The sequence below is a fragment of the Molossus molossus genome, unplaced genomic scaffold (genome assembly GCF_014108415.1).
Source record: "Molossus molossus isolate mMolMol1 unplaced genomic scaffold, mMolMol1.p scaffold_m16_p_1, whole genome shotgun sequence".
Lineage (NCBI taxonomy): Eukaryota > Metazoa > Chordata > Mammalia > Chiroptera > Molossidae > Molossus > Molossus molossus.
In genome coordinates this window covers 214,281,681-214,305,535 of record NW_023425344.1, presented here as the reverse complement: position 1 = coordinate 214,305,535, position 23,855 = coordinate 214,281,681, and positions in this window count along the sequence as shown.

Below are 23,855 nucleotides of genomic sequence, written 5' to 3'. Positions count from 1 at the left end.
GGACCCAGGGCGGGCAAACACTCCCTCTTTCCTGGAGGAAGAAGAGGCCCTGGTGCCTAAGGAAATCGGAGACCCGAGCCCATCCCCGAATAATGGTGGAACCAAGGCAATTACAGAGCCCATCTGGTCCTGGCCCCTCCAGAGTGAATGTAGTTGGGAGTTAGCGGAAGAGGGTGTCCGAAGCCATGTCCTATGCATCGGTGTCCGGCTCCGGAATCACACGTGGACTGACAGCCAGAGGAGTGAGGCCCTTGGGGAAAATATTAAAAACCGATGTTGGCCTTTTCCAAATATCTCATTTAATCTCCACAAGCACCCATCGGGAAGGTACTATTATAAACCCCATGTGGGAGCCAAGGGGTGGTAAGGTGACATAACTTTCCCAAAGTCACACGGACAGCGAGATGCAGCACCGGGAACCGAACATGGCTCCCGAGCGCGCGTGGCTAACCACTGGGCACTGCGCCAGGAAGACCCACTGCAGAGCTGATGGGGAAGCCCCTCACAGACGGGCACTGAGAAGGACAGAATCCTGCCTGGATCAGGACTTGTGCCCAGAGGGCGAGAGAGGGGTTAGACAGGAGAAGGGGCAGAGTGAGCCCGGGAAGATGAACTCAGGAAGGGAGAGGGATGTGCAAATGTGCAGAGGCAGGGGCCCGGCAGGCGGGAGCACAGCTCAGTGGTCATTGCATTGTGGTTGAACTGAGCAAGGAGGTCAGGGCAGAAGCAGAAGAATTAAGACTGGAGAGCTTGCTAGTTTAATTGGGAAGGTTAAGGAAAGCCAGTAAAGGATTTTAAGCCGAGATCAGGGTGAAAAGATTTGCGTTTCAGTAGGATCACTCTGTTTGTACAGGGATTCCTGGCAGGAAATCAGGGCCCAGGTGTGACAGCAGAGTCACCAGTGAGACAGCGAGGCCGGTTAGGAGACCACGCCCTTATCCAGTCAGAACTGACAAGGGTGTTGAGTAAGTGGTGATGGGGGTGGAGAGGAGGGAACAGACCTGAGAGACATGAAGGAAGTTAAAGGAGAGTAAGGGACAGGGAGTGTCGATGATGAAATAACACGGATGTGCTTCCTCCCTACATGATCATGGTATTCGTTCACGTGGGGAAAAAGGGGTGGAAGAAGGAGACAGCGTTGAGGAGGACAAACAAAAGGACAACAAGAGCAATTTAGAACACACTGAATTTGAAGTAACCATGGGGCCCCAAGTAAATACTGGCTAAACGAGTCTGGGGCTCAAGAGAGAGGCTTGAGCTGGGGAGGTGGGCTTTTCAATCCTCCCGTGGGATTCAAGGTTATGGGGTTGGGCCAATTTTTATCTGTCGATCCGAAGTCACTCTCTAATTGTCTCTGATAAGTCACTCGCTTTCAGAATCGGGAGCTGGAACTCTACAGACCACAGTTCTGCTTTGCCAGCTGCCTCCTCCTTGGGCTCTGCCAATAGCGGGAGCAGACAAGGCAGAGTCCCCTCCAGCCTGGCTCCTTCACTCCTGCAGCTGCAGTGGTTTCCAGTAGCAGCTGTTGGGTCCAGTGTGCAGTTTTTCTAACACGTGTAGAACCAGCTTTCTCTTACCCCCACTTAGAGACCCTTGCAGTGCCCAGGTTCGCCCCTCCCCAAGGTGTGGGTCCCACCCCATGGGGACTCTCCTCTCCATTCTAGTCTTAATAATTCCAGTCTTCCTTTGTCCCTTCAGCCCTAGAGGGGCATTGCTTCCTGTGGGTGCTGCCTCCACCGCACCTTCGAGTTCCTTTTTCACCCATTCTGTTACCTAGTTAACAACTTTCTGCCTAGTTAACAATTCTTTATCTTAATGTCTTGAGGTTAAAATGACGGGTAGGGTGAGTATGGGCAACCAAGGAAAGTACAGAGCTCATGAAGGGAGAGAGCTTTGAAAAGAACCTGGGAGCCCCTACATTTATGGGCTGTCAGCCCACGGAGTGGACCAGGGAGGCGCTGCGGAGCCAGAAGAGTTTGTCTGCGAAGGGAAAGAATCAACCGAGGAGGAGAGAGAACAGTCAAACCAGAGTGATAATTATTAATGGACAAGACTCCGGAGGAGTGGCAGGAGTAGCTTCGCCCTTGAAATGAAAGGAAAAGAACGAAAGTGAGTGAGAAGTAGGTACACTTTCAAGAGGGACGATCAGGGACTGTGGGGAAGTGATCAGCTGGAGGAAGGAGGAGGAGGAGGAGGTGGAGAGGTGGGCGGGGAGGAGGAGACTTGCAAGAGCCTCAGAAGAGTGTGGAATGAGGCTGCCAAAGGGCATCCTGTGGGCGGGAAGGGACAGTCAGAGAACTTGAATTTGAGGTGTCTCCCATCCACACAACTGGGCGTGCTCTGTTTGTTTTATACCACCTGGGCAGAGCAGTCCTTTGTGGGTCATTGAAAAGCCAGACAATGGGATTAATCCAGGGAAGGAGTTCACCAGGTACTCAGAAGAAAAGTGGGTTTAGGCAAGAGAGGGGTTAACATGGAGGACCTCAGGCTGAGGTTGGCTCGAACATGAAGTGAGGGGGTGATGAACAGAAACGCACAACCCTGTGGGAACTCGTGAGGGTGTACGTAGGATTCAACTCTCTTCTTTAACTAAAGCCATAAAAGGAAAACTTCCCAAATATCCTCTGGCCAGAGAGAAAAAATCCCCCACAGAGAATGGACACTGGTTTTAATCTTAATAAAACATGGCGGCTCATCCTTAGGTCCAACCTAATTTACAAATTACCCTTGTCAACTGGCTTATAAACCTGCATATATAAATTCCTTCTTTATTCGAGGTAAGGAACCAGTTTTCTGAGAATCAGTGTGACAAAGAGCTTAGAAAACGTTAGAACTCCTCAAATATGAAGAATCAAGGATATTGTTGTAATGAGGTAGGTCTGCTTTGAATAATATTTTATTACTTTAAGTTTTCTTAGGGCTGAGATCAAGTCTGATAAGCACTTTAACTTAGGCAAATAATGATGGCAATAAAATATTATGCCACTGCAGAATAAACTAAGTGCCCAGGCTTCCGAACTTTCCCAATTATTTTCTCGTAAATGCATTTCTATGGGGGTAGTTTCCCCCTAGGACAGAGCATAATTTTAAAAGCTTGTGTTCACTGCAGCCCTATAAATTACTGTTTCCCCTTAATGTTGGCAAGTAGTGATTTATCTCAGTAAAACTGCAGACTTCACCAGGCACGCTGTGCCGTGCGTGTGCTTCCCTGGGGCGTGCAAGACTTTTTTAGCATATCATATGGGGGACACATAAAAGCTATTAAATTCATAAATTAATTTACACATGAATTCCTAGTTTACTATGCTTTGTCACATAGTTTGTACAAAGTGGCTGTTTTAGTTGCATTATCCATAAGCAACTAAAATATACAACTATTAGTAATTCTTAATTTGTAGAACAGAGATTTATTGCTGCTAAATATCTTCAAATATATCTTTTTTTGCGTTGCAATTCTGATTATGAAGGATGACTTTTATTTTATTTTATTTTTAAAAAATTTTTTGTATGTGTCCCTAGAGGGACCCGAACCTGGGACTCTCTGGTCCGCAGGCCGACGCTCCAACCACTGAGCCAAACCGGCCGGGGCAGATGACGTTTATTAATGTTATATCGAAGACTCACCTTTTCACTAACACGGAATTTATTTTAACCCTTCTCACATCACACATTTATCTAGGAAGGGCAAAGGAAAAATAGTTTTCCTCGCCTCTCTCCTTCTCTGCAGCAGTGTTGCCTGTGCTGTGCTGGGCTTTATTTAAATCAATCATATATTTAAAAATGAAATGTATTCAGAAAAATATATGGAAGAGTAAATGTTGCATACAATGGGGACAAGGTGCGACGGTCTAAGGGGAATGGAGGCGCCATGAACCCCAGCTGTAGGGACCACTGCAGGAATCTTCACAAATCTGACCAAAAAGAAGTTACTTAGTAGAAAACAATCACCTGAGTCAGACAAATACTGGTTCAAAGTCTAGCTCAGCCACTTCCTAGAGTTTGAACTTGTTCAACTTGAACTTCTCGTAGTCACCGTTTCTTTGAAAATTGGAGATAAAGTAATTACCTCTCAAGGTCCTCTGAGAAACTTGTGATAACGGGTGTTAAGTGCTAGCCCCTGGGGAGCCGGGGTGGCCTCCTGCCTCTCACATCTAGGACTTCCTCTCGACCGCCTGGGGAGACACGAGGTAAGATTTTGCTAGAACCTAAAGGGCAGATGCCACCCACGGGCCATCATCCGTTGGTTGATTACAAACTTTCAAATGTGGAACTGTTTATACTTTGAAGACCTGGTGCAAAGTGTGACGGAGAAAAAGAAGTTTGTTCAGGAGGTTGTCTCCAGCCAAAAGGGGACAATAATGGCACCATAATTCCTATCCTAGGGCCTGGCCACAGAAGTGCCCGAATGTCATTACTAATTTGGAAACGTGGCTGAAAGTGCAGATTGCAAAGCAGTTGGAATCAAGAAAGCTGGAATGAGCAACACAGTGATCTGAAGCACACAGGAGCAAATTCTCTTGTCAAGAAAGCCTGGCTTAATACTCCTTTGCTATCACACCCGATCATCCAAACACTAGCAGCAAAATTATTTCATTTGACTGTTCATCAGTTCTATCAAAAAATCGGCATCGTGCTGTTGGTTCAGGGAAGACTCCCTGTGACCGTCTCCACGGCAGCTGTTCGTTCCTCTGTTTCTCATCAGCTCCAGTCTCTGCAGCACGTGACAGCTCGTGGGGGCTTTCCCACGGTGACCCGACCGGCACGCAGCACCAGAACCCCTCCCGCTGGCCTCTGCCCTTCTCTGCAGCAGCGCTGCCTGTGCTGTGCGGGTCTGCGTCACCCAGCCCTCGCTCCCACCAGTTCTGCAGGTAGCTCCAGACTCTCTGGCCCGGACTTCTCCCCCGTGCTGCGGTCCCCATTTCTACTTGTCTGCCAGACACAGGTACACAAGGTACCTGTCTCCCAGGTACCTTGACCTGGGTTTATCAGCTATGAAATCTGGGGTGTCCCATTCAATGTTGAGAGGCACTCAAAATGATCTGACTCAGTAATTCCACTCGGTATGAAATATATGAAAGCACATGTCCTCACAAAGACATACTCAATATTACTCATAACAGCCAACACGTAGAATCAACCCCATGGCCGTCCACTGACGAGCGGATAAACAAAAGGGGGATTGCTCATAACTGAGCGTCATTCAGCAACAGACAGGAATGAAACACTGATAGGTCCTACCAGCTGGTGAGCTAAGAAGACATTGTGCTGAGTAAAAGAAGCCAGTCACAAAAGACCATATATTGTCTAATTCCGTTTACATGAAATGTCTGAAACTAGGCAAATCTATAGACACAGAGAATGGTTTCCTAGGGGTGCAGAGGAAGGAAATGGGGGCCCCGGGGAGTGGCTGCTGATGGGCGTGGGGATTCTTTGGAGAGATGAAAGTATTTTAAAATGCTGCACAATGTGGGAATACACGAAAAGCCATGGAATTGCACACTTCGAGTGAGTTGTATAATATGTAAATTATATCTCAATAAAGCTGTTATTTAGAAAAGCAGTCAACTGGTATCAAGAATTATTATGCGATAAAGAGATAGGTTAGTCAATGGTAACATACGCTACTAAAAATTCTTTTGGAAAGAGGAAATTCAACATTTCAATAGGCACCTTCTAAACTTTCTCTTTCTCAAAACAGATTATAAGGAAACAGAAGAAATAAAAAGCAAAAGGTACTTGGTTCTTCACTCTGTCTGCTGAGACTTTATACTTTAATCAGAAATTATGCCTTGGTTTAGATCAGTCAGGAAATACCTTTTGCAAAAACAGTTTTTACTCTTCTATATCTCAAAAAGGCGAACATGAATATTTCATCATTTGGATAATGGGGAACTGCTATTTTTAGCTTTCATATTAATTTTGGAGGACACTGAACACAAATGAGCATTTTTACCCAGCTAGATAAGTGTGTTTTAACAGAAATGGGTTTGGACTTATCTAAGCCCAGACTATGAAAGAGCAGCGGTACTGGTAATGACTGCTGTGCACTCCTGGCCCGCGGGGACTCGTGAGAACACCGGACCACAGAAACCCTGTAAGAGTGCATAACATGGGAAACAGTCTATCAATAGGAAGAATATCAGTTATTTGCCAAAACACACAGATTTTGGGTTGACCACACAGAGAGCGAGGAGTAGGAACACCATCAGGCTCTCTGACGAGCTGAGTGAACCTTGGACACAGACAGTAATAAAGATATTATGTTCTCCTGAGCAGATGTTAGGGGCGAGCTGAAACCACATCTCTCACTCTGGTTGCTTTCCAGCCTCCAGAAGCGGGAAGTGGGCCTGGGAATACCGAGCCCACGAGCCTGTGCTGGCTCCTGTGCTGGACGCCCTGCGCTCTCGAGAGCCGACGCAGGCAGGGGGCTGGCTGGTCTGGGTTGGCAAGGACCATTGTTTGCTTCAGAGGTGTTGTAAGAGTCTGGGGAGCCTGGAGAACCTTCTTGATCAACGTGAGCTTAGCCAGAGTGGCGTTGTCCTGCCCTGAGGATGGCGCATGTGGCCACTTGAGTTTCTCTGAATAACCTGGTCTCCAGCGCCACCCACGTGCTCATATTTCCAAACATCCTCCACTCGATACGCCTATGTTTTGGTACATACTACTTCTTTTAGTCAGAACGTCTCTCTTCTTCATCTGGAAATCTCCTAGTCATCCTGTCCTTTCAAACTTACCTTTGCTTTGAAGCCTCCCCAGGTCCCTCCGGCAAAGTTAGTCATTTCCACCCCGCCCTCCCCAGGCTGGGGCTGTCAGAGTGCTCCAACCAGACGGCTCTCCCTCCCCGCCAGCGAGGCTCAAATACTGTATGAGGATTGCATCTCTAGTTTCAAACCTGTATTACTTAGCATGTCTGGCATATAGTAAAGTATTTAATAAATGTTTGTTGAATTCCACTAGATGGAGATCCTAAGAATGTGGCCTGAGAATACAGAGATAAGTAAGCCAGCTGCCTGGCCTAGAAGGAGCAACGACAATGTGTGTGTGTGTGTGTGTGTGTGTGTGTGTGTGTGTATTAATATTAAATAAGAGATTGTTAAACTGCATAGCCAAAGCCAAAGGACTGACTGTAATGGGAGTCTTCCAGGCACTGAGGGGAGAGAGATTTGTCCAAAACATACTATAATGAGCGTATTAGTTTGCTTGGGCTGCTGTAACAAAGTGCTACAGACTGGGAGGCTTAACAACAGAAATATATTTCCGCCTGATTCTGGAGGCTAGCGGACTGAGATCCAGGTGTCTCCAGGGTGGGTTTCACCACGAGGCCTCTTCTTGGCTTCCAAGTGGTGGTCTTCTCCCTCCATCTTCACGTGGGTCTTTGTGTCTCTGTGTCCTAATCTCCTCTTCATATAAAGCCACTAATCGTAATGGATTCGGTTCCATCCTAGTGAGCTCATTTAAATTACCCCATTTAATGACCTCTTTAAAGACTGTATCTCCAACTACAGCCACATTCTGGGGGTTTGAATTTTGAAGGGATGCAATTCAGTCTATAACAGTGGGTAACTACCTACTTTGCCTGAGGTTCAGACTTGCCTTGTACATCAGTTCTGCAAACTCTTTTTACCTTCCTTGAACTAGATCTTCAGATCTAAGCCATGCTGACAGAGTCCCTTTACACTCACAATGAGATGGTAATTGGAACTGAAAATGTGGAGCCTGGATGCGAATGCACGTCATCTTTCTTGCTCTTCTCAGTACTGCACGGGATGGGGAGACCTAGCCCGGGGACCCCTCCACAGGATGTCAAAGGTACGTGGTTTCTGACTGCACGTCCCAGCCTGTATTTCTCAGGCTGCTTTGATCCCACAGGAGTGTGCCATCCAGAGTCTACGACAGCATTTGCTGTCTTCTCTCTGTAGTTAGCACCACCCCCCCCAGCACTAAACCTGGTTAGAGCCCATGCATGAGGCCAGAGAGAGAAAGCTGACCAGCTAAGGTCTCTGTCCATCCTCACAAACTAGAACTGTGTGTAGCTGAAGTCACCCATCCTCAGTGCTGGATTGGAAACAAGGCCAGTCAGCGCAAACCCTGAGTGCAGATGTTCATTTCAAAATAGAACAAAAAAAATTATTATATCATGAAACTGTTCAGAGTGGATACCTCCTGGAAAGAGCAATATCGGAGTAATTTCCTGAGATAAAATAAATTTGGGTTTATAGGGTTGTCACTCCAGACATGTGCTTCCCCTCCTTTAGTTTAATTTCTCCAAGTGAGGTCCTCGGCCATCTAGGTTGGACTCACATGGGGTTCTTAATAAAAATGTAAATTCCTATGCCTACCTAAGGCTGACAGAATCAGGATCTGGGGCGGGGGGGGGGGGGAGATTTCAGAACCTGAGTTTTAGTTCTTGCCTTGTGTAATTCTTAATTCTTATCCAAGCTAACATGTGTAAACACTGATTTTGTAATTCTGCCTGGGAATGTAGGAGGCGACCTGTCAGGTGAGTGGTTCAACCTGGACAGTGGCTCCTGAGGCGCTCAGCCTTCCCATGGGCGTGGCTACCGGGGGCGTGGCTGCCAGGGGCGTGGCTCCCAGGGGCTGGGAGAGACCTGTAGATTCACCGCGTCCAGGTAGGGTGGATCTAGCTGCTGATTCCCACTCCAGGGCTCTGCTCACACTTCAGTTATTTCTTTTTCTGATCCCTTTGTCCTTTGAAGTCACAGTTTGAATCACTTCCAATTTGGAAAAAAAAAAAAAAAAAAGTGCCTAAATGTTCTAATCCGGCTCTTGCTCAGTGCTGATGAGGGCGTGGTGAGGAGGGAGCTCTCACACCTGGCTGCCGCGCGTGTGAATGGCAGTCCCTTCCGGAGGGCGATCTGGCAATCTCTAGTGAGAACCCGGGAGTTCTATTTCCAGAATGAACCCCACGGGAAATATGACTCTGACAAAGACATATTCAAAATATTCATCATATTCACATTTATCACTTACCACTTGTTGGTAATAAGTGATAAATAAATGTTCAGCCATGCATTTGTCAAATTCATAAAATTAAAATATTCGGTAGTCATTAAAATTTCTGTTGTAACAAAATTCCTAACAGATGGGAAAATACATTTTATTAAGTTTGTTAAAAAGTAAGATTTTATTATATAAAATATCTCTATATAATTCTAACCCTCCCCCCCAAAAACAACAACAACAACAACAACAACAACCACCACCACCACACACACAGATTTCTCTATCTCTATCTGGAGAGAAATATACCTAGTTGTTAAGAATGATTATCTTTAGGTCAGGGGCTTCGAAGGAGGAACCCCGAGGACACCATCATCAAATCTTCAGCAAACTTGCATCCATTTCCTGCCTTTCTCTTCGCAGGAGCTTAGATCAGCCAGCTCGAGTGGATAGGAGGCTGGGCGGAAGTCGACCATTAGAAACCAAAACACTTTGGCTCTCAACCCTCCGTGTGTAAAACGTCCCCAGGGAACCTGCTTAGAATACAGATTCCTTGGCCCCACTTCTAGAAATTTTTATGTAAAAGGTGGGTTTAGTAATCCTCATTTTAATAATCCCCTGATGTCATTTTGCTGTAGGTGACCTGAGGGTAACAGCTGGAGAGAGAACCCCAGGGGAGACCTAGGAGAGCAAAGGGCCCTGGGAAGCTGGGGTGAGGGTTAAAGAAAGGGGTGTCAAATTTTAACATTGTTCCTTTCTTTTCCATATAAACTAGGACTATTGACTAGAATACTGGGACCGTTAGAACGGTCTGAAAGTCCTTTGCCGGCTAACCTTGAGGACACAGCTATCATTTTAAACACAATTTCCAGTGGAAAATATGTTTTACGTTAAAAACTAATTCCCATCTGAACTTTCGGAATTCAGTTGGTTTCTATCCCAACTGACTATCTGTTCCGACAGCCATGCCATAAGCCTCCTGACTAGAATTTGGAAAACCACCCCAACCCTGAGCTAACTATTTAGATGCCATTCCGTTTTTCACATTGATTTCCGCTCACTTAACAACATAGAAAGAAAAGAAGGTAGACTTATTTTTGAGAAAAAGGGATAGATATTCACTGTTAAATATAAGATCACATTCACTCTCATGCCAAAAGCTACAAGTCGGATTGGAGTCTCTATTTTTTTCCCCCCAAAGATCTTTGGATTCTTGCCCTTTTGGAGAGGGGTAGTAGGAGGAATAGGGAATGTAGCTGAAAAGTTCTGGTCAGCTTCTTTAGATTTAGTTGAATTCAGAATGATCTTTTAACATTTTATAAATTTCAAGTTCAGTAACTTTCGAAATAAATTGTTGAACAAATTTCTTTTGACAGGTATGGAGTAAAAAAATAATAAAAACTGCCAGTGCTGAAAATGTACACAAACAATGTGCCATTATACATTTACAGTGTGGAAATAACAGGGCATTGTTTAAAGGAAAGTTCAGATGTGATTTGGAACCAGGTTTGAAAAGCTGTCAACAGGAGGTGAGTTGGGATGGCGGTGGTTCCCACGTCTGTCTTGCCTGGGCACAAACAGTGGTAAGATTAAAGGAGCTCCCAGATGCCACCATCTCTTCATGCTTGAATTTAGTTGCAAGATAAATTAATAGCAAACAAAATTAAAGTCCCCAAGAGCTGAGCTTGCTGGTCACAACTTGAGCTACCAAGGACTGAGGTGTTTGGACTAGATTAGTGATGTTTCAGACTTTAATAACAAAACCCTTGTTAATAACCAACAGAGCCCTCTGGCTGAAGCGGAAGTGGGGAGCTGGTCCCTCTTGTCTGGCCCCTCAGTTCCTTGAAGACCCCAGATTAGACATTTGTATCTGTTAGGATTCTTCGGTTCCAACCCACAGAATCTGACTTGGAGCAGTTTTCAGAACTGCTGGGAAAGCTGAAGAAGGAAGCTTTGGAAAGGACCGGAACCAGGGAGGCTCCTGACTTCTGGGTTCCAAGAATGATGAGCTGACTCTTCAGAGATTGTCACTGGGACCAGGCGTGGTGTTCCTCAGCTCTGACTGCCTCCCTCCGGTCACATGTCCCTCCCTCAATCTAGGGGAATGGGAACACTTTGAATGATCACCTGGTGGGAGAGGGTGGTTAGCAGTTGATGGTAGGAAACTAAAATGTGTGTCCACTACCTCCATTCGGATCCCCTCCAGCCTCATAACTTTAGGAGTACTGTTCCATTTTAGAAAATCCCACTGGCAACAGCAAAACAGAATGGCCCCAGACAGCTAGCCACAGGCTCTGTTCTCCACTTGAGTTTTCATCTTGGAGAACAGCAGCGTCAACATAAACGGAAGAAAAAAATCAGAGATATAATAATGGCAGTGCTTTTTGCAATTTCTTTTTAAAATAAATATCTGTTAAGGGTTCACACTCTGATCAGATTATGGTTGAACTCCGTGTGACCTTCAGTAAATTTCTTACTTTTCCTGAGCCTCAGTTTCCTCCTCTGTAAAATATGAGTCATTGGATTTTTAATGGGTTGTTCTATAGGAAGTGCTTACTACAGTGTCTGGGCTTAACAAACGGTAGTTATTATTTTTCTAAAAAGAAATTTCCCCTGAAATGTGAATAATAGAAATACATACAATCCTGTTTTAATGAGGTCATGTTCATAAATTCATTAAAACTTGGAGACATGGTAAACAAAGATATTCTTGGATTGTCAACAGCCAAGCCCAGCGGACGAACACACTGAATGGTGGTGATTCACCGAAGCTGCAGATTTGATTCCAGGAGCACAAAGACAGGTGGAGGGATTTGTCCCGGTACATAGCCTGCATGTTTGATAGCACCTGGGGCAACACTGCGGGAAGAATATTGCAAACGCGCACCGAAGATTTACCCTGGCTCTTCCTGCAAGTTTCCTCCACATTGACTTCCCTGGCAGGGATGACATATTCCTGTAGAATTTTGACATATAATCAAAATGTGTACATCCTCTGTCCTTTGGCAAACTGGAGCAGTTGCTGTATCCTCGTGATGATTAAACTACAAACGAGTTTCAGGCCAGCAGTGTGTACTGGGGATCATGCAACCGCTGCTTCCGGCGGAGCGCACTGACCTGGGGTTTGCAACAGAGGGACTGGAGTCTGGGGACAGCATTTCCGCCACTCAGTTCATCACAGGCACCTTATTAGGAATGGGACATGGGGAAGGAAACTGTTTCTACTGCCAGAGGATCCTGGTGCGACCAGAATTACGTCTGAGAGGAAAGGAGTCCTGCCCCTTTGCCGAACACACCTCCTTCCTCTGGAGCCTGGGGACGGGAAAGCTGAGCCTTTCGTTCCAGAGGCAAACGCCAGTGCTGGGAAACTCGGTGTCAGTCCTCCAGGACCCCATCTCAGGGTTTCTGAAACCAAGGGCCCACAAGCCTTTGCTGACCACTTACTTCTCTCTTCAGTGGTCACCACGCCGCTCCCAGAAGAAAAGGGTGATTCTGACTTCTGGACTCTGCTTGGGGGACCCGGGAAGTAACAAGACCGGGTGGAAGCCAGTGCGGCCCCAGGTGGGGAGGGAGCAGCTCCGGACTCGCTGCGCACTGGGCAGAGGCTCTAGTTCGCAGGGGGAGGTTGCAATCAGCCAGCTTATCTGTGCCTGACGGAACAGTGTCACTAGGCCATGTGGGACGGCAACTTGTTGACATCGTCTCGCATGCAGGAAATCCTGTGTTTACTCACTGGGAAATACTACATAAAGATTTGGATTTGTTTCCCCTTGTAATGCTCGTCCAAAATGAAATTTGGCAATGGAGCCACTGCAGACGAGAAGGACGTTGCTCAGGAAATGACAATACGGTGGCAGCCCATTGTACACAGCAGGCCTCATTTCTTTGTTCCCATCCTGGTTTTCAAAGTTAGTTGATAGAATCACTTCCTTCGGGAGTCCAGCCTCACAGGTTCAGGCTCCGGCACTGACGCCCTCAGGGGGCTTTGCTGTCTCCCCGAGAATGTCTGGGAGGACGGGAGAGGGTTGCCTTGGAGACGCTGGACTCGTCTGCAGCGATGTGGAGGGTGATGCGCACAAGGGACAGGGAGACGCTCCAGGTTTCAGCTAAGCGAACTAAACCAACTACGTGGACATAAAGTAGGCTCTTTCTAACGTCACCAGCTTGAGCCATAATGTCTACACTTGTAACTCAAGAGTTTCCTTTAGCCCAAAGATCAGAGGCTGTAGACAGAATCTGAGGGATGTTACACAGCACGAAAAAGATATGTGGGGATATATTTAAACGAAAATGCCATCAGCAGATGGTGATGAGCACCTGGAAGAAGGATGAACGGATGTACAGTATGATCAGAACTGTCCGGCACTGTGTGAGAACCGAGGATCCGGGAGTGTTATAGTATCACCGGCAAGGCTATGCCTGCGTGGAAAAGGCTTCCCCTTTAAATGAACTGAGCTGTGCGACATCTCTTTAGATTACTTATTTTGTTTTCTTTGATATTTTTGGTCGTTTTCTTATTTTTGAGTTAAACATTTAGTTCGCCTTTAATCATTTCTTTGCTTAAGAAATGAAGGCATCAACAAGCATACCTTTGCCTTTGAGTACAATTCGGGTTGTATTCTGTGCACAGTGGCTGTATTTTATATACAATGATGTTATCTTCACTATTGTATAAATTAGAGTTGCCAGATTTACCACATAAAAATATAAGATTCCCCAGTTAAATTTAAATTTCAGATAAACAGGAGAAAAAAATCTAGTGTATGTCCTAAATATTTCATGGGACAGAGCCATACTAAAAAATAATTTATTATCTGAAATTGTAATTTAACTGGGTGTGCTGTATTTTATCTGGCAACCCAATTAGTTTGGGGTAACTTTTGACCCAATATTTTTGGGAAGATTTTGCCCCAAATTGTGATATTTTTTGCTTAAACTTTTATTGTTAAATTTTGTTATTTTTATGTATATATGGCTCAATTTTAGGAATGTAACCATAAGTGGGTGGGTCTCAACTGGGGGTGATTGTATTCCCCGGGGGACATTTGGCAATGTGCGGAGATATTTTTGGTTGTGACAACTTGGGGAGGTTTGCTGCCGGCACAGGTCAGGATGCTCTACGTGCCCTTTGGTGCGCACAGCGAAGAGCTGTTTGGGACAAAATGTAATAGCTGCTATTGAGAAACACTGTCATAGACATTTAAAAAGACAGCTTTATCTTTTCAAATATATCCTTGTTTAAAATATATGTATTAAATACACCTTATCAACTGCATTTGTCGTGTCTCTATTTTTTGCATATTTGATCTATCAAAGAAGAGGGGGATATATTGAAGTCATTCACTTGATTTAACAAACATTTATGGAGAGCCTCGGGTATGTCAGATCTTGTTCCAGATGTTGAACTATTCAGTGAGCAAAGCAAACACCTCTGACTTCGTGGGGCTTTTATTCTAATGGGTGGGGTAGGATCAAGAGACCTAATACACAAACGATATGCCAAATATATGATGATAAGTGTTATGAAGAAGAGTAGAACAGAGAATAGGGATGGGTGCTGGGATGGGAATGGGTTGTCATTGTCAAGAGAGTGGCAAGAAAGTCTTTACTGAGAAAGCTACATTAGAAGAAAGATCTGGAGAAGATGACAGAGAAGGTGAAGAAAGGGGAAAGTGTTTTTGGCAAAGGACACAGACGAGCGAAGACCGATGTAGGTAGGTGCTTGGTATGGTCAAGGAAGAGGAGGGTGCCAAGGCAGCTGCAGCGAAGGGAGGAAGGGGCGGGTAGTACGGATGAAGTCAGAAGGGTGATGGTGCTGGGCTGGTACCCAGATCATTTAGGCTCTAGAAGGCCATTGTGAGAACTGCCGTGTTTATTTCTTAGTGAGCTAGGAAGCCTCTGGATAGTTGCAGTGGAGTGACAAGACTTGACATAGATTTGAAAGCATCACTTCAACTGTTGTGATGAGAATAGATACGGCAGAAAAGACGGAAGCGGAGAGGCCAGTTAGGAGGCCATTGTTATATCCAGAAGAGAGATGCTTAGCCCAGGATATAACAGTGGAGAGAGTGAGAACTGATGAATTCATCAGGCACACTTGCACATTGCTGGTGGGAACGCAAAATGGTACAACCCTATTAAGGTTATTTAGTAATCTTTCACAATAACCTAGGTGTCTACTCCTTGACTTAGCAATCCCACTTCTAGAAATTTATATTGAAAATACATCTCCAACAGCAATAGAGATGCACAGGGTTATTCATGACAATGTTATACGTAATTGGAAAATATTGCAGGTTGGTTGAATAAACTGTTACCTACAGATGATGGAGTACAATGCAGTTATAAAAAAAAGAATAAGATTGAAGATCTATATGATTGACATGGGTATTTTCTAGCAGATATTGAGTGTGAAAGGTTCATTGCAAAAGAGTATAGGCAGTATGCTACCTTTTGTGCAAAAAAGAAGGAAAAATAAATACACATAAATGTATCTATCATTACGAAAGGAATGGAGGGAAGACAAAGCAGAACGCATTAAATTTGAATACCTACAAGATAGGGTGGGTGGGGGTGACAGGGATATAGGAGTGACACCTCTCTGTGTACCTTTTCAAAGTTTTGACTTTGAAAGTATGTTAGCCATCTACACAGTCAAAAAATAAAATTAAATCAGAAAGAATGAGGAGACAAAACCTAACTAAAAAGAAAAGAAAATGCAAACAAATGGATCTAAGTGTATTTCAAATGATTATTATAACTGTACTAAGAGGGGGAAAAGAAGAAAGGAGCAATTCAAGTGATTTATGAACGCAGTTTTTGATTCCATACCTCCGTCTGGAACACAGTGGGATGTGGAGGGGAAGCAGAGAGGGGAGAAGTACACACTCTGCACTCTCCAATGGGGTGGTTTGTAGTGTTACGTAAGAAGCAATTTTAAGACTCTTTGAGATTCAGTATAGGATTGAACAAATGTGTAATGTGTTACATGGTTGGGAATTATTGTTCTCTGTGGAAGAAGGTATAGACAACTATGGAACCAGGGAAGGTGGGGGAGGACCCTGTGAGGATGGTTTAGAAGTTGAGGTATTGGCGTGAGGTCGTGATTCCTGATATATGTGCATGTTTATAAACATGTCTATGTGCATGTGCATATTTGTGTGCATGTATGTTATATGGATATACACATGTATACTTTTCCTCACTGTCTGTGATCACCTCGGTCTCTAATGCCATTTGCCAGTAAAAGCATCAAAGGTCCTCGGAGAAATGACTCATTCCAAAGCTGGGGCCATGTAGGTACAAGATAAACCTGGTACAAACTTCTGTTATGCCTGAAAGTTAGAAAATTATTATTTTTAATGGGACATATTACAAGGACACAGGGACAACTTAAGGAGGCATTCTCAGGACAAATCTGGAATAATCTGAGTATAAAAATAATTAAGTCCAGTAATAAACTATAAGCCACTTGAAAAAATAGGAATTTGCAAGCCTATGCTGATCAGAGGTGAATTAATGATGGAGGAGGAGGGCTCTTGCTTACAGGAGAAGGCTGAGGCCAGTGGGGAACGTGGACAGACGGCTGCCGCTGGGCTGCAGCATTATTTCCCAACCATTATGCTGAAGATTATTTCAGCCAAGGATCACCGATAGCTGCTAACTCTAGGGGGAAATTTTGACAAAGACCAGATAGCTTATTAATTGCAAGAGAGAACAAAACCCTATGATTATAGAGAGAAGAAATTGGGTCACATCTTAGTGATGAAAATTTATGTTACCTACTAGGAACAGATAAACATTGTGTGATTCCCTGATACCACCCATGCTGTCTTCTAGCCAAGAATGCATAACCTCAATCTAACAAAAAGAAACATCAGACGAATGCAACACAAGGAAAATTATAGTTGAATAAACAAATGGAACTGCATCAAACTCAAAAGCTTTTTCACGGCAAAAGAAACCATCAACAAAATGAAAAGGGACCCCACTGAATGGGAGAACACATTCGCCAATGATACATCTGATAAGGGGTTAATTTCCAAAAACATAAAGAGTTTAGACAACTGAACACCAGGAAGACAAACAGTCCAATTAAAAGATGGGCAAAGGAGCCCTGGCTGGTTTGGCTCAGCAGTTAGAGCCTAGCCCCTCAGACCAAAGGGTCACGGGTTTGATCCCCGTCAAAGGCATGTGCTCGGACTGAGGGTTTCCCCAGCCCTCACATGGGAGGCAACCAATAGACTCAACATCAATGTTTCTCTCTTTACCTCCCTCCCTTCCACTCTCTCTAAAACAACAAAAATGGGCAAAGAACCTGAATAGGCACTTCTCCAAAGAGGATGCATACATGGCCAATAGACATGAAAAAAAAATGCTCAACATCACTAATCATCAGAGAAATGCAAATTAAAACCACAATGAGATATCACTTTACACATCTCAGAATGGTTTTCATCAATAAATCAACAAACAAGTGCTGGCGAGGGTGTGGAGAAAAGGGGACCCTCATGCACTGTTGGAGGGAATGCAGACTGATGCAGCCACTGTGGAAAACAGTATAGAGTTTCCTCAAAAAAATTTAAAATGGCCCTGGCCAGTTTGGCTCAGCCGTTAGAGTGTCAGTCTGTGGTCCAGAGAGATCCGGGTTCGGTTCCCGCTAAGGGCATGTACCTCAGTTGCAGTTTGTCCCCGGCCTTGGTTGGTCGTGTGGGTGGCAGCCACTTGATGTGTCCCTTTCACGTGAATGTTTTTTTTTTTTTTTTTCTCTCTCTCCCTCCCACTCTATCTGAACAAAAAATGGAAAAAAAAATTAAAAATAGAACTGCCATTTGACCCAGCAATCCCACTTCTAGGAATATATTCTAGGAATTCTACAACACCAATTCAAAAGAATATATGCACCCCTATGACTATAGCAGCATTATTTAAATAGCCAACATCTGGAAACAGCCCCCAAACTGATCAGTAGCTGGGCAGATAAAAAAGCTATGGTACATTTACACAATGGAATACTGTGCAGCCATAGAAAAGGAAAACCTTACCTTTTGCAACAGCATGGATAGATAAACCTGGAGATTATTATGCTAAGTGAAATAAGCCAGAGAAAGACAAATACCATATAATCTCATTTACATGTGGAATATAATGGACAAATTAAACTGATGAACAAAATAGAAACAGAGTCATGGATACATGGAAGACTGACAGCTGTCAGAGGGGAGAGCGGGTACTGGGTGAAAGAAGGTGAAGAGATTAGCTGAGAAACATATATACATTACACAGAGATACAGACACCAGAGTGGTGATAGCCGAGGGAAAGGGGGTGGGCGCCAGGTGGAGATGGGCATGGGGTAAACGGGGATGGAAAAAGACTTTGCTTGGGACAATGGGCGCACAATGCAGTGTGCAGATGATGTCTTATTGAGTTGTACACTAGAAACTTGTACGGTTTTGTGAATCAAGGTCACCCCAATACAGTTTTTTAAAAAGATGGGTGGGGGGACTTGTATTTCTTGGTTCGTGACGCCCTTCCACTCCTAAAGCCAGCAGTACATTACTCCATCCTCAGCTTCTTTCCCCCATCTCCTGCTTTGACTCAGACCCTCCTGCCTCCCTTGGATAAGGTCCCTGTGATACCTCTGGGTCCAGGTGGGTGACCCAGGAGAGCATTCCTGTCTGAAGATCCTTTCCCTAAGGTCTTTTTTTCCCATGTAAGGAAACCTATTTACAAATTTTGGGGGATTAAGATATGAACATCTTTGGGGGGACATTGTTCTGCTTACCACAGGACTATTCAAAAATGTCAGTGTCATAAAAGACAAAGAAAGAGTTAAAGAGCATAAGAGCCTAAAGAGATATGACAGTAAGTACGACATCTGATCTTGGACTGGGTCCTTTTCTAGAGGGGAAATGCTCTAAAGGACATTCATTATTACAGACAAAATGGGAACCTGAATGGTTGATTAGGTAGAGGCAGAAATAGAAATCTATGAAGTCGATAAATGTACTGAAGTTATGTAAGAGTGTATCCTGCTTCTTAGGAAATGCACACTGGAGTATGTAGGAATTAAGGGCCATGACACAGACACGTTTTGAATGGTTCAGAGGAATAGATTATGTGTATTCATACTCACGGACAAAGAGAGCAAGAGAACAAATGATGAAGCAAATTGGGCCAAAGGTTAACAATAAGCAAATCTGGGGAAAGAGCACATAAGGTGTTCCTCATGCTATTTTTATTTTTTGTAAGTTTGAAATTATTTCCAAATGAAAATTTTTAAAAATCATCTCTCTGGCCCAGCCGGTGTGGCTCAGTGGCTGAGCATCGACCCATGCACCAAGAGGTCACTGGTTTGGTTCCTGGTCAGGGCACATGCCCAGGTGGGCCCAAGACCCAGTGGGAGCATGCAGGAGGCGGCCAATGGATGTTCTCTCTCATCGATGTTTCTATCTCTCTCTCCCTCTCTCTAAAGTCAATAAAGAAAAAAATATTTAAAAAAAATTATCTATCCAACCTGCCACTTAGTCCCAAACTTCTGACAACGGCCCTGATGTCATAGACGGTCGTTCAGTGCAGGGGCTGATGCCTCTCAGGACGGGCGCATCCAGGATCTTCCTGCGACTCCAGCTCAAAGGATTCTGCAAGTTCTCTACACGTTAAGGAAAATGAAATCTGTTCGGTGGTGACTTTTTCCTGTTGGTTGCAGTCCTGAGTTCTGGTAAAATACAGAATAAGTCTTCTCCCTCTTCAAATATTTGAGGCTGGCTGTCATATCTCCTTTAGAATTTGTCTTGCAGGCTCAAAGTTTCTTTTTTTTTTTTTTTTTTTATCCTCACTCGAGGACATTTTTCGATATTTTGTTCAGATAGAGTGGGAGGGAGAGAGAGAGAGAGAGAGAAACATCGACGTGAAAGCGACACATCGAGTGGTTGCCACCCACACGACCCAACCAGGGCCGGGGACAAACTGCAACCAAGGTATGTGCCCTTAGCGGGAACCGAACCCGGGTCTCTCCGGACCGCAGGCCGACACTCTAACCGCTGAGCCAAACCGGCCAGGGCTCAAAGTTTCTTGTCAGTGGATGCTGCTGAGTCTGTATCTAAGCCTCTTCACCAGGATGCATTTTGTCAGTGTTGCTCTTAAAATGCACTGACCCTGAGAACACAGCGTCCAGCTGTGGCCACTCCAGTGAAGAGTGAGGTGGGCCCACCCTTTTAGCTTGATTTGTTCCTGCCTCTCTTCCAAGTCACCCCACCTCTACAGGGAAATGCCTTTTAACGATATCTACTGATTTTATGATTAAGGCAATGCGGGAGGTTTGGGCGCAGCCCTGATGGGGCTCCGAGGCGCTACCCCACCAGTCGCCTGGTAAAACACGAGGAGACCCTGGAAGGGGCCCGGGGACTGCGGAAATGGAAACTGCGCCCAGCACTCGCCCTCCCAGCAGGCAGAGGCGGGCTGCTAGGCAGTGGGTGACAAGCAGTGCCATCTGGAGAGGTGAACTCTGGTTGGTAAGTTGGCTGCAGGAGCCTCAGAGGCGGGACTACTCCACCCTGCAGTGGGAAGTTTTCCAACCGCTCTGCCTAGCTTCCAAAAAGGGAAGTGAAGGCCCTGGCCAGTTTGGCTCAGCGGTTAGAGCGTCGGCCTGCGGTCCCGAGAGACCCGGGTTCGGTTCCCACTAAGGGCGTGTACCTCGGTTGCAGTTTGTCCCCGGCCCTGGTTGGGTTGTGCGGGTGACAGCCACTCGATGTGTCCCTTTCACTTCGGTGTTTCTCTCTCTCTCTCCCTCCCTCCTACTCTATCTGAACAAAATCAAAAAATGTCCTCGGGTGAGGATAAAAACAAAACAAAACAAAAAACAAAAAGGGCCCTGCGGTTAGAGCGTCGGCCTGCAGTCTGGAGAGACCCAGGTTCGGTTCCTGCTAAGGGCACGTACTTCGGTTGCAGTTTGTCCCCGGCCCTGGTTGGTCGTGCGGGTGGCAGCCACTCGATGTGTCCCTTCACATCGATGTTTCTCTCTCTCTCTCTTCCTCTCGCTCCCTCCCACTCTATCTGTACAACAAATGGAAAAATACCCTCGGGTGAGGATAAAAAAACAAAAAACAAAAAGGGAAGTGAAGATACGTAGGAGACCCACCTTAGGTCAAGCTCATGTCCCATGGCAATAGACAACTCTGGAATTCAGTTTTAGGTTCTAAAATGTTGCTTAGAAATTGGCACAAGGAGCTCGGGAGCAGTCTTCTATGGGGAGTACGGTAATGACTATAGGTTAGGATTCATCAGGGTCACCTTCGTCGCATTCCGAAGGGCATCATGTCTCCAGGTCGTGTGGCATTCACCTCCAGCAGTGATCCAGTGACACAGGGCTGCGGGACCCCACGCCTAGCAGTGCTTCTGCAGACACCGACAGACCAAGCTTTCAGTGGGGACTCTCCAGCCATAAAATACTAGGTCACTGAACAGCTGCTGCATTGCAGGGTCAGATAGCTCACATTCAAAGCAGTAGGAGAGGACTGTTTTTCGCAAAAGTCTTAAGAGAATTCCTAATAATGAAGCCTTTGTGATACTGGAATGAAGCTGGTTTGAGGGAAGATGGGAAGGGAAGGAGGGGGGAGGAGGGACAGGCTCTTCTTGGGAGGTCTCTAATGACAGTAAACTTGCAGAAACTGTTTAAACCCAGTGCTTATAATCTGAACTGCCTGAGCATGGCTAGCTCACTAGTGATCAACCCATCCTTTTTAAAAAAATCCTCACCCAAGGATATTTTTCTATTTATCTTTCAGATAGAGTGGGAGAAAGAGAAATATTGATGTGAGAGAGACACATTGACTGGTTGCTTCGCACAGGACCCGACCAGGGCGGGGGATGAACTGCAACCTAGGTACATGCCCTTGACTGAAACCAAACCCACGACTCATTGGTCCACAGGCCGACGCTCTACCCGCTGAGCCAAACCGACCAGAGCTCAACCCATCCTTTATTCCTGCCCCCCACCCCCTTCCAAAGAAGAGTTAAGGAATGGACAGCAGGTTCCACTGGCCTAAGAGTTAATCAAGAGGTTTTCAAGATGAGGCTGAAGTCTCGAAGCATGGTGGTCTGAGATGGAAGTACAAGGAAGTGTGAGAAGCCACCCTGCTGGACTGTTCTGGAGATGTACCCAGATGTGTATAAACTGGGCAAGTCAAGGGGCACGATAAGCTACCACAGGGAGTTTAGCTGAGGGGGCGGGGCATGTGCAAGGGACTAGGGCAACTTAACCCGACTGGCAGGGAAGTGTCTTGGCCCTGCACACAGGGACTTTTTTTAAAATCCTCACCCGAGGATATTTTTTCATTTATCATCAGAGTGGGAATGAGGGAGAGGGCGAGAGAGAGAAACATCAATGTGAAAGGGACACATCGACTGGTTGCTCCCTGCACAATCTGACCAAGGCCAGGGAGAAACCACAACCAAGGTACATGTCCTTGACCGGAATTGAACCCACAACTCTTTGGTCCACTGGCCGATGCTCTACCTGCTAGCCAAACCGGCCAGGGCGGGACGTATTTTCAGCAGCGGGTAGAGGACCCTCCTTCTCTTCCGTTTATCTGAGTCATTGCTTAGCGTGACATCGCCTCCTCTCTGAGCACCCGTCCCATCCCAGAAGTCAGGTGGCCCTCAAATCTCCTAAGGCATAGGACAGTTTCTCTACACTGGAGGCCGCGGGGGGTGGGGGTGGGGGAGCGAGGCCACTGACGGGAAATGTTCATCATCACATGGGGGGCTGCAGATTCATTTGCCATAGAAATGTGCCCACATGACCATAATGGGTGTAAATGAAACAGGAGATGGTACCAAAGACCAGTATTGAACTGCTTTTTCCTCCTCTCAGTGAGAAACCACAGGCAGAGAAGCCGAGAGAACAAATACTTTATTGGAATGACATGGCAACATTATACTTCAAAACCTCACCCCTGAAAAAGGAAAACATATCAAGGTTTGATAAAAATAAGGATCTTCTTTGTCAAAAACCCCTGGTATGCAGTCCTGTGTTCATGTTGTTTTTGGATACCATGGAAACACAGTTGACTGCAGCAGACAAAAGTGTGTCAGGGAAGAGACCAAAGGTTAGTCCTGATGTTTTCCCCACAAGACCGATGAAAAATAATTCCGATCCGATCGGTCTTTGCTACGGAAAACACAAAAGTCCTTATAAACAAGAAACTCCTTCCGTTAGGGCTCCAAACTTTCTCTAAGATAAAGAATTCACAAATTTTAAGCCATCTCTTAATTGTGAATGACAGGACTTTAGACTTCAGGAGTTCATATTAGTAGGGAAAACAGGAAGAGCCTCAGAGAAAATAGGCACCTACCTCTGCATAGTGATGGTCTATAAATGACCCCAATGCAAGAACCCAGGACTTGACCAGCGGTCTCTGCACCCAGTGTTTGTGGAACTGAATGGTATCAAGTAACTGTTAAACCTTTGGAGTTCCTAATTTAGGTTTTCTACTTGGTAGGAAACAAAATTTCACAAAAACAACTTTTTCAGAACAGTCTTTTGAATAATTGTGTCCAAACTAGTTTAATAAAGATTATCCTTTTGCCTCACATAAACCCATATCTGGTTACAGAAAAGGGGCAAAGTTCTGGAGGGATCAAATAGCTTCACCCCGACAGAAGCACATTTTCCCCAGAGACGATTTGTTGGGGGGGGGGCACCAAAGACATACAAGTGGAGTGATCTGTACGTTTCATGTTTTCCCTTATTTCTATCAACACAGCAAGGGCAACAGAAGGTCTAGGTGGTTCTTCATGCTCAAATGTACAAATAGGCAATGGTAGGCACATTCCATTTGTGGGATGGGATACAAAACGTGTCCAATGGGTAGGAGGGTCTCTTCCATCTGAA